The following is a 10,853-nucleotide window of genomic DNA, read 5'->3' as shown; positions in this document are numbered from 1 at the left end:
GAGTGTGAGAAGACATTTCCAGACCCTGGGAAGGAAACTGTGGGGAGAGCAGAGAAGGAAAAAGATCAGGACTCTTAGACAAAGAATCTGGACCCATCATCTCCAAGCGCTGGAGAACCCATTTGTGATACTATAAGTGGCTGCAGATTGAACGGGAAGAGGGTCCATCCCCTACAGTGACTCATGCTGCTGGACCTAGCATCCATAGGAAATAAACCCAATTCTGGCTCCCCTCACCCAGTCAAGGGGTGCTTCTGCCACCAGCATACTCTCCTAGACAGTTAGAGAGGCTGTGTATAGATTTCCGGGTCCCTTGGGAGTCAAGAAAGGGGGCTCCATAGTCTGTAGATGGATCAGAAGTGACGCTTTGGTGGCAGCCATAAACTTTCTCACCGTGTCTTTTTTTTTTTTTAATTTTTTTTTCAACATTTATTTATTTTTGGGACAGAGAGAGACAGAGCATGAACGGGGGAGGGGCAGAGAGAGAGGGAGACACAGAATCGGAAACAGGCTCCAGGCTCCGAGCCATCAGCCCAGAGCCTGACGCGGGGCTCGAACTCACGGACCGCGAGATCGTGACCTGGCTGAAGTCGGACGCTTAACCGACTGCGCCACCCAGGCGCCCCTCTCACCGTGTCTCATAAATGATGAGTATGTCTTTTCTCCCCAACTGGACTCTAAGCTCCTGGAGACCAGAAACGAGTTGTACTGAGTCAGTGTGGACACAGTAGATTCATTTGTTTCCACGAGCCTCACTAGATGATCCACTTTTCTCCTTCCCTCAGTCTCCCATCCCTTGTCTATTGTTTATTCATGGTTTAAACCATATAAAAGTGAATTCTAAATTAATGTTGAGGATTCTAGATGGCTGATGTCTTCCCCTTGCTGAATGATTTACTCCATTTCTCTTGGAAGCTCCCACTGAAACAAAGAATCAATGAGCTTGAATAAAGGCGAGAGGGCAAAGGAAAAAAGGAAGAGCCTGGGATACATGGCTCTGCCCCGAGAGCAAAAAGTGTGACTTGTCTTTCGAGAATAAGATTCTGTGAGAAAGACAGCAGTTCTAGTTCCCAGTGGCAGCAAGGTGGCAATGCTGCTTCTGGAGAGAGTCAGATCTTCCCAGCCTCCTTGTCTACTATGTTGATTTCGTTCTCATTTGGAAGTCAGTCTTGAATTCAAGTATAGGGACGATTTCCTTCCTGTCCAAGATGTCAACCTGTAAAACACATTGATTGAAATAAGTAACAATTTGCATTCAGGGCACATTTATTCAAGGGTTCGAGTCTCTTTTCAAGCACGATCATGCCCACTCCTCAGAGATAACAAGGTACTTATCAATTATCTTCATTTTAAACATGCCAAAACTGAGTCAGTAAAGTCAAATATCAAGTTCAGCCGAATAGAACTGAAACCCAATTCCATCCTTTTTATATATGTAATTATTATAATTATTATCATTCAAAGGCATTTCTGATGCTAACACAGCCCACGGTGCAGAATTCAGCCAGCACCTGAAATGCAGCCAGGGAGACAATGTTTAATAAAAAATAATTCTGAGACCACAGCACTCCCAGTTTTTGAAAGCCTTAAAATAAATTCCAAATTTATTCATAATGGAAATAAATCACAGAATCCAAGGTACAAAATTATTTCCACAGCTGCTCCAATAAACATCAGAAAAGACCTTGCCAACTCCTGACTATTCAGGCGACTGTTGTACAAAAGAGGAGGTTTTTTGTTTGTGTGTGTGTGTGTGTGTGTGTGTGTGTGTGTGTTTAAAGAGAATAACCCTTTTTGGTCCTCATGAAAAGCTAATACGCAGGCATTATCAGGTTCTAAAAAGAATATGCTCAATTTCAAGTCTTTTCCAAACCTCCTGGTTATATTTACTCATTTTCTTGATTAGCAGGTGTTTGAAGCCCTGAGAAATGTTCTCACTGCTTTAATTTTATAGTCAATGACATATATACAGACATAGGGATAGAGATCAAAAGAGACAGAGAGATAGATATGTATCTTGTCTATCTCCCCAACTAGATTGTTAGGCTGTTCGTGAATCTTAACTGGAGTGAGAGTCTTCCTGTATCTCCCAGGCAGATAACGACTATGGTTTACTCTGAAAGGCCTTCAAAAATGCATGTTGACTGATGACTCAGTGTAGATACCCAAACTAATTCTAAATGGTTAGAAAAGTAATGGGTGAGCTCAAGAAATCATCCAGCAGGGTTCTCTGGGTGGCTCAGTCAGCTAAGCGACTGACTCTTGATTTCAGCTCAGGTCATGATTTCATGGTTCCTGGGTCCGAGCTCCATGTCAGGCTCTGTGCTGACAGTGCAGAGCCAGCTTGGGATTCTCTCTCTCTCTCTCTCTCTCTCTCTCTCCCTCTTTCTCTGCCCCTGCCCCTCTCAGGCTGGCTCTGTCTCTCTCAAAATAAATAAATAAAACTTTCAAAATAGATCTAAAACTAAAAATAAATAAATAATCTTTTTTTTAAGTGCTCCTTCCTAATTCTGTGTAAAGGATACATGCTAAAGCCAAACACACCTCCAAAGGTAAGGATGGCCTGTGGTGCTCAGAGAATTCCCCAGAACTATCCAGCACCGATGAGGCTTTAAGAGCAGCAGAGACAGACAGGCAAGGCAGCAAGAGAAAGACACTGCTGTGATAAGGTGGACTAGGGACCCCATGGGCCACAGTGGTATACATTGGAGGTCCCCCCCCCCCATCCCGATAATTTAAAGTGATAGAATTGCAGCTATATTGGGCATCAGAGAAATCTGAGTTCAGGTACTTATTCTGTCTCTTACTGGATGGGTGTACTTGACAAGTAAACTTGATCTCTCTAATCCTTACCTTCCTCATCTGTAAAATAGGTGGGACAACAGCTTTGTTGCAAGGATTAAATATGCTAATCCACTCAAATTAATTATTGAGCATAACTGAGCATCCAATTCACGTTAGTTTCTTCGCCTTTCTGATTCCTTCTCTACCAAGGCACAGTTTTTCCATAAAAGTGCAGGTTGGATAAATCACTAAATGACCCACCTCTCTTCATCACTGTGCTTCTCAACTTCTAAAACTCCACACGCTCCTCGATCATGCAAAGTTTATCTTTCAACGCCCCTGTTGAGCTTTAGAGCATTGACCACCCCTCCCTAAGATTGGTTGGAAAATGAGAAAGGCAAATAGTACACAGATATTCCCCCAAATGTCTCTCCGAACCACAGAGATCGCCGTGGACGAGCCCACACGTCTGCGTGTTGAAGAGTGTGGGTATGTTGTAGAGTGAAATTTTCATTTGCTGCTCTCCGGTTACTCAGCCCCTGCCATAAGAATTCAATTATTCCCACAAGTCAGAGACAAGTCAAGTCAGCTATTTTGCTTAAAGGAGCAAGATACAACTTAAAGCGCCCAGCAGAAAACTAGAGAAAGAAGAAATTGTTTGGGTGGCTAAACAATCACTGACATTCTTGCCAGCAACCCCAGGCAGGCTCGTACCACCTGATTGTTTTCCAAGAAAAAATGCAAATGAAACATCTATTTGCTTTGCGATTTATCAGTAAGCCAACATGCCTGGTGCTTGCTAAGCCTCTGCATTGGACTATGTGGACCCAGGGAGGAAGGAAGGGACGGAGAAGGGAGAGAGGAAGTGAAACAGGTATTTTGTAGACTTCCTTTGCTGCTTATTCTGTCTGCATCCTGGCAGGAATCAGCCAGACTTGTTCAAATGTATTACCCAATTTGTGCCATCCGTTACACAAAGGGAGCCATGGGGCCCAAGGTGTCTGCACAGGGTTAAGCAATGGCAGGAAAACATTTCCAGGATGATCTGTTAGTCTGTAACAGAAAGAAGAGAGTCAGCAGTTTGTATAGCTCACCTCCAAAGAAGCCTCAATGAGAGCTCTTGGGGAAGCTTTAAGAAAAAACATTTTTTTAAGGGAAAAAAAAGACGTGACACGCAAACTAATTTTAATATGTGCCAAGAAATGGAGATCTCTACAACCTACCCACCACTGTTTGTCCTGGTTACCTTTTCTTATATTCTGCAATCTCATTTCTTGATAGAAGCTACATTCTTCTAAATTGGTTTGGTCCAATGCCAGTCAACATGTACACACATATATAGCCATGTTCCATGAGACTAAATAACCTTTTGAGTCATAAAATCTGGGCTACAGTAGATATCAGGCATCTCAGAGTAACCTTCTAAGATTTGCAGCTTTTCTCTTTCTAACACACGCCATTTAACACGCATAGGTCATTCTCTGGCAAAGAAAGCAGAGATCAGCAACTGCTTTATCTGAAGAACTCACAGGCATTAGTTTCCAACAAAGCTAACCTGGCGTCGGGCGCGGCCACACAATGCAGCCGGGTCTGCGCGCACACATCACACACGCGCACGCACACGCTCCAATTCCGCTCTGCCGGCCTGTGATGCTTCCTGCGGGGTCTGGGAGAAACAGACTGAACCTGATCACCCACGTTTACATTTTCTGTCCTCACAACAACCTGATTAGAACCACAGCCTTATTTTTCATTCTGTTCTCTCAGCCATCTTCCAAAAGGAAAATCCACTTGCACAAGGCCAAGTGTGAAGCAATACCTAGAAGTAGATACCGGGGCTCAATGCACGCTTTGTCTTCGACCTGAGTTAAAGGCAACAACCAGAAAGATTGGGAAACAGAGTGGCTCCCTCTCTTCGCCGTGCCTGGCTGCCATCTCTCTGTGTTCAGTGCTGAGGATACAAGACAAACCAGACAGACCCAGTCTTGCTCTCATCGAATTTACAGAGCAGCGGCAGAAACAGACCAGTCAAAAGGCAGCCTCAGGACAGCGTGATAAGGATGCCGTTGGAGTGGAGAGGGGACCGTCTATCTTGGTGATGAGAAGTTGGCCTGAGGAGGGACAGGAGAGAGAGGCCATGGTCAGGAGCAAGAGCCCAGTAGGAGCCCCGGTGGTCCCTTGTGCCTGGAGTGTGTGAATTCCACAGGGATGTGCTGAGGTGTAGGTCTGCAGGGCTACCCATGGATCAGATCATGGAAGCCTTATAAGCCATGATAAAGATTTGGGGGGTTAGAGAGGTACTTTAAGCAAGGGAGTGACATGATCAGATCTGCTACTTAGAAGGAGCACTTTGGCCGCAGTGGAGAGAGTGCCCTGGAGAGCTGGGCACAGTTAGAAGTGGGAAGGGCAGTTGCAAGCAGCTGCATTGGTCTGGGGGAGGGCCGACGGTCGCCTGGCTTACCGACCAGGCACAGAAGACCGAGACAGGTGGACAGACTCAAGAATCACTGACTATACTTCCATTAAATGTTTTTTATTAATTTTTTAGTACTTTAAAACATAATCTAAAAAGAAACCCAGAGAGAGAACGAAGAAGGTGAATCCCTACCTTCCTTCAAATAGGGGAACCTTCAGGATGCACCATGCCGGGGAAGGGAACACAAGACATTTTTGCCAAATATTCTTCAACTATAAACTATCATTTCATAGTTTCTCTTAGAAAACCACCATGTCTCATTCATCTTCTTCACCGGAATTCTTGGTAATTGAAAGAAATGTGGAATCCATCATTATTTTGAACACGGACCGGTCACACAGCTCTCCCGGCCAATGGCAAACCCTTCCGTAGTCCTCTAGTGGGTACTTTGCAGAGGACCCGTACGGCTACAGTTTCGCTCCTGGCACTTGTTCACCATTCCACTTTCTCAAAGCGAATGAGTGAGCAAATGGCAATCAATGTTCCCAATAAAAGTTTTAGGAGATAATTACAGTGATGGGAAATGTAGTCATTACAATAGTCATGCTGGGTTTGTTGTGATGCTACCAATCACACCAAGTTTTCTGATTTCATGTAAATTGCAGGTACCTTTAACTCCTGTAGGAATCTCTATTAATAGATAATATCATTATGCTAATAGCTGCTTAAAGTATAATTTCAGAATTTCAAGTGATCTAAGCCAGATATTTTAAAACACTATAATAACCTAACAGATATGAGCCAAAAAAATAATAAATCTTATCACATTTAAGGAAATTATTTTTAAAGAGAGACACCTGCATTTTGCCCGTAAAAAAAAAAAAAATAGTTATACTACTTGGAGCTAAGTGATTAAATGTTTGTGTGTTTTTTCAATTACCCAACAAAACGGAAAGTCCAAATGTTCTACTCTCTGAGCTTCAGTTTATTGCTAATCCATGAGTGTTTATACATACACACTGTAGTTATGGAATATGCATATGTATACTGCAATTTATCCATTGGTTCAACAAACATTTATTAAGCACCTACATTATGCCCAACACGATGCTAGGCACTGAGCATCCAAAAAAAGAATCGAACATACTCACAGGCCAGAAGGGGCAACTTATATTCAAATATGCATGATATTGACATATGTTCCAAATAGAGACAGGTATAAGGCACTATAATGCTATAAAGATGCCCTTAACTGGATCATGGAGGGCCTCCCAGAGGAGGTGATTTTTAAGGCAGGTCTTAGCAGAAATGTCAAGAGCTTTACAGACAAATCCAAACAGTGGAGGACAATCCAGAAACAGAAGAAAAGACCGTTCAAGGGTACAGAGGTCCAAAAGGGAATGATGTGATCTGGGAGTTATAAAGGCTAGAACTCAAGGCCCACTAGGGAGGGGTCAGGAGAAGACTGAAAACGGCTTAGTGTGCCATATGAAGGCCACTGGACAAGGGAAGAAGTATAGATAGATTATCTTTGTCTTGCTCATTAGAAAAAGAAAATCTGTGGGAATGCAAGCCGGTGCAGCCACTCTGGAAAACAGTATGGAGGTTCCTCAGAAAACTAAAAATAGAACTACCCTACGACCCAGCAATTGCACTACTAGGCATTTATCCATGGGATACAGGTGTGCTGTTTCGAAGGGACACATGCACCCCCATGTTTATAGCAGCACTATCAACAATAGCCAAAGTATGGAAAGAGCCCAAATGGCCATCGATGGATGAATGAATAAATAACACGTGGTATATATATACAATGGAGTATTACTCGGCAATCAAAAAGAATGAAATCTTGCCATTTGCAACTACGTGGATGGAACTGGAGGGTATTATGCTAAGTGAAATTAGTCAAAGACAAATATGACTTCACTCATATGAGGACTTTAAGAGACAAAACAGATGAACCTAAGGGAAGGGAAACAAAAATAAAAACAGGGAGGGGGACAAAGCATAAGAGACTCATAAATATGGAGAACAAACAGAGGGTTACTGGAGGGCTGGTGGGAGGGAGGATGGGCTAAATGGGTCAGGGGCACCAAGGAATCTACTCCTAAAATCATTGTTGCACTATATGCTAACTAATTTGGATGTAAATTAAAAAAAAAAAATTAAATTAAAAAAAAGAAAAAGAAAATCTATATGGCTAGGACACCATTTGTGTATTTTGTCTATTATAGTTAATGGTATAGTGACCACGTTGTCCAAATCATGACATGGGGTAGGCTACTGCAAAACAAGATTCTTTGTCAACATTCAGGAAATTCTCTCTTCCGCCTCACCCCTTCACCTTGCTAACTCAGACTCATCCTTCAGTCTTTGACATTCACCATCACTTCCTTAAGAAGCACTCCTTGACCACTCCAATTAAGTCAATGACTGCACATCTTTGCTTAGCCATGTTGGGAATACACTGTCACCTACATGAGGTCATGTTCAGGCTGTTGTAAAGCACCCTTGCTTCTGTTTATACACACAAATGAAAGCACACATACATACACACACATCCGGGGTTGAAAAGTCTCAACGCTTCCAAAGGGTTTGGTCAGTGTTATCTGGGAGACTCAGTTAATTATCTTGCTTAAAGTTGAATAGTAAAGAATTTATCCAATGAACTCTAGGCCCGTGGTCCTCACTTAAAATCAGGGCACAGAGGAACTCTCTTTGGAATGGTGGAAGAGGGGCTCTGGGGAGGGGAGGAGCAAAGGGGTAGCGGGAAAGACTGGGGGTAGAGGGTAGGGGCCTTAGTGGAGGGACAGTGGGAGGAAGCAAAGGGAGCCCCAGGAATGGGGGCGAGGGGGCTCTGCAGGGGAAAGAGGTAAGAGCTACTGAGAACTGTCTCTCTGATGAGGGAGCTTCAAGTTCTACGTGTAGAAAATTCCGGAGATATCCAGTGGCCTGACAAGAGCCACAGAAGAATTTCCTGTCTCAGTCTGGTCTTTTCCGCTCCTCCGGAAGTAGCGCCTTGTTTTATTTAACACCATGACGTTTCTGCCACCCGCATCACCCTTCAACCGTCCCCCCACGACGGAAGCCTGTGGCACTCGGGCCGGGCAGTTGGCAAATGCCTGAAGCCCCACTCAGAGCAGCACCGGCCATCCACATTGAGAGATTTTAATCTTTCCACATAAATCACTCCCTCCGGCTCCTTAATCATAGGTGACACTCGCAGCGCCGGCATCTCGCGCTCTGGTTTCCCTGAAAGGTCTTGCAAGCTAAGCAGGGTGAAGCTGAGTCAGTAACTGAGATGAAAGACGCAAGAACCACCCAGGAAATGCACACAAAAGGAGTCCACAGACAGCACATGTCTCTCTGAGCCTCTGCTTCTCACGGTCCGGAAGAGGGACTCCCCGGGTCTAAAACCCCGCTGTTTTCCGAGTGAGGAGCCGGCCCGCAACCCCCACGGCGCGCTGTGCTCACCGGTGGAAACCGGAAGGTACCCCAAAGCCAGGATCCCCCAAAGCCCCTTCAGCTTTCTATGCTCTGCGCCTGTGCTCCCAACTTCCTTTAAGAGGCACATGATCAGAGTTTTGGCGGAACCAGTCGCGATGGAACTGGCAGGAGGACTTTCAATCCCGCTGGTAAGACTTTTGGACTTAATCACGATTCCTGGGCTATAGCTGCTGGGAACGAGTCTGTGTTGCAGCACTTTATTATTCTGAGTTTAACCTTCTGTAGCCCCATACTTCCTTATCTAGTAAGCAGGCTTCTTGCCGATAAACTCTGATCCCTCGCATCTGATTGTGATGTTAAGATTCATGCAAGTCTGTGTATTTGCTTGATCTCCTGATACGGGACATGAGAAAGGTCTCTAAAGTGCCAATTCTTTTTTTTTTTTTTTTTAATTTTTTTTTCAACGTTTATTTATTTTTGGGACAGAGAGAGACACAGCATGAACGGGGGAGGGGCAGAGAGAGAGGGAGACACAGAATCGGAAACAGGCTCCAGGCTCTGAGCCATCAGCCCAGAGCCTGACGCGGGGCTCGAACTCACGGACCTCGAGATCGTGACCTGGCTGAAGTCGGACACTCAACCGGCTGCGCCACCCAGGCGCCCCTAAAGTGCCAATTCTGATAATAACAAGGACCCTTTCCCTCAATGCCTATTTGGAACAGGCCCTCTTCTGAGCGCTCTGTTCAGAATCACTAATTTCAGACTTCTCAACAACTCCACAGGTTGATGAGACATTGACGCACAGAGCCCTTAAGGAACTTCCCTGAGGTCACACAGAGGGCAATAGGCGGTGCCTGGCGGTCTGACCTCAGAGCCCATGGGCACGTCTCCACTGTTCTACCTAGACTTTGCTGTTACTAAAGTTTCTTCCTCTTTTTTTTTTCAAACCGATTTTTTAAAGTTTACTTATTTTGAGAGAGAGAGTGCAGCCAATTGGGGGAGGGGCAGAGAGCGAGAGGGAGAGAGAGTAATCCCGAGCGGGCTCTACGCTGCCAGCAGGAGCCTGACGCAGGGCTCGAACCCCGGAACCACGAGATCATTGACCTGAGCCAAAATCAAGAGTCCGACGCTCAACCAACTGAGCAAGTGGTGGTGTCACCTAGAGTGGTTGCAGTGACGTTTGTGAGCGTAAAGCTGGTGGAGGGAGGAAGCGAAGAACGCTGACACAGAAAGGAAGTAGCCAGATCCAGGATGCGGACGGCGCTCAGCACGACTTAGCTCACTCAGTCGTCTCGACCATGCTAGGCTTCCCAACCGGTTCCATTGTCAAGATGAAGTTGAGCCTTCGTGCCCGAGGTCAGGCAGTGACTAATGCATGGGCGTATAGCCAGGCAGCCTGATCCAGAAGCTGAGCTCCTAGTCACTAGGCCCCCGCCTTCACTCCACCGCCCACCCCCTCACCCCCAGGGGGGATCAACAGAGGGTAGAAAGACTCCCCAGCCAAGAAATGCCAGAGGTAACTGCAGAAGCAGGCCTCGGAAGCCGCAGGGAGGGGGTGGTGAGCACAAAAGTAGGGTCAGTCTCTGATGGGAAGACTGGAGCTTTTTTTCCCTCTGAGATAACAGGGCTGAAGTAAAGAAGGAGTGAGCACACAGGGCATCCTAGCAGGGAAGGAGAGGCTAGATCATGTCACATTGGTCTCATTTTCTCAGCGAATTGGAGCAAGGGTCTTCTGCCGAGGTCTGTCATCTTAGAGGGGTTGGTGGGAACTGCAGCCTAAGAGCCTGGCACCTGGGGACAGCAGTTGTGCTGGCCCCCCTGCCGATGACTGCAAGCAGCGCTCAGCAGCTCTGGGACCTCCTTCTGAGCTTACGGTGTCCTTGTATGAAACCATTCGCCCTGATGTTGTGATTTTCTCCTGCGATGTCCAGGAGTGGAATGAAAGAAAAGGACTGTGGTCTTTTCCTCGGTCTGGGGGGCTACTTATAAACTCACGAACGCCCCGACTGTTAACATTACCCAATTTCTTCTAAAAAGCAGAAGTTTGAGGGCTCGTAATCCCCACAGTGAAAGAGCAAGGCACGCTGAACCCAAGTATCGCCCGGTGGCTAATGGCATACACACCGGCCTCAAACTTGACTTCGCCTCCCATTGGTGCTCTGGGTCGCTGGTGACCTCACTTAGCCTCTCTCTGCCTCCTTTTTTG

The 10,853-nt window shown here is 45.7% G+C and overlaps 1 long non-coding RNA gene across 1 annotated transcript; it reads right to left on the bottom strand.

Annotated features, from left to right (window-relative positions):
* Positions 1-628: 628 nt before the first annotated feature.
* On the bottom strand, positions 629-8,826 carry LOC125173455 (uncharacterized). The gene is made up of 3 exons (XR_007155027.1): positions 8,675-8,826; positions 3,737-3,837; positions 629-1,216 (listed from the first exon to the last, which is right to left on the bottom strand). It is a non-coding gene; the product is annotated as an uncharacterized LOC125173455 (long non-coding RNA).
* Between the last annotated feature and the right edge of the window lie 2,027 nt (positions 8,827-10,853).

Source organism: Prionailurus viverrinus, chromosome C1, assembly GCF_022837055.1.
Source record: "Prionailurus viverrinus isolate Anna chromosome C1, UM_Priviv_1.0, whole genome shotgun sequence".
In the NCBI taxonomy this organism is placed as follows: domain Eukaryota; kingdom Metazoa; phylum Chordata; class Mammalia; order Carnivora; family Felidae; genus Prionailurus; species Prionailurus viverrinus.
Note: the sequence above shows the minus strand (reverse complement) of the source record. Positions and strands in the feature narration are given on the sequence as shown.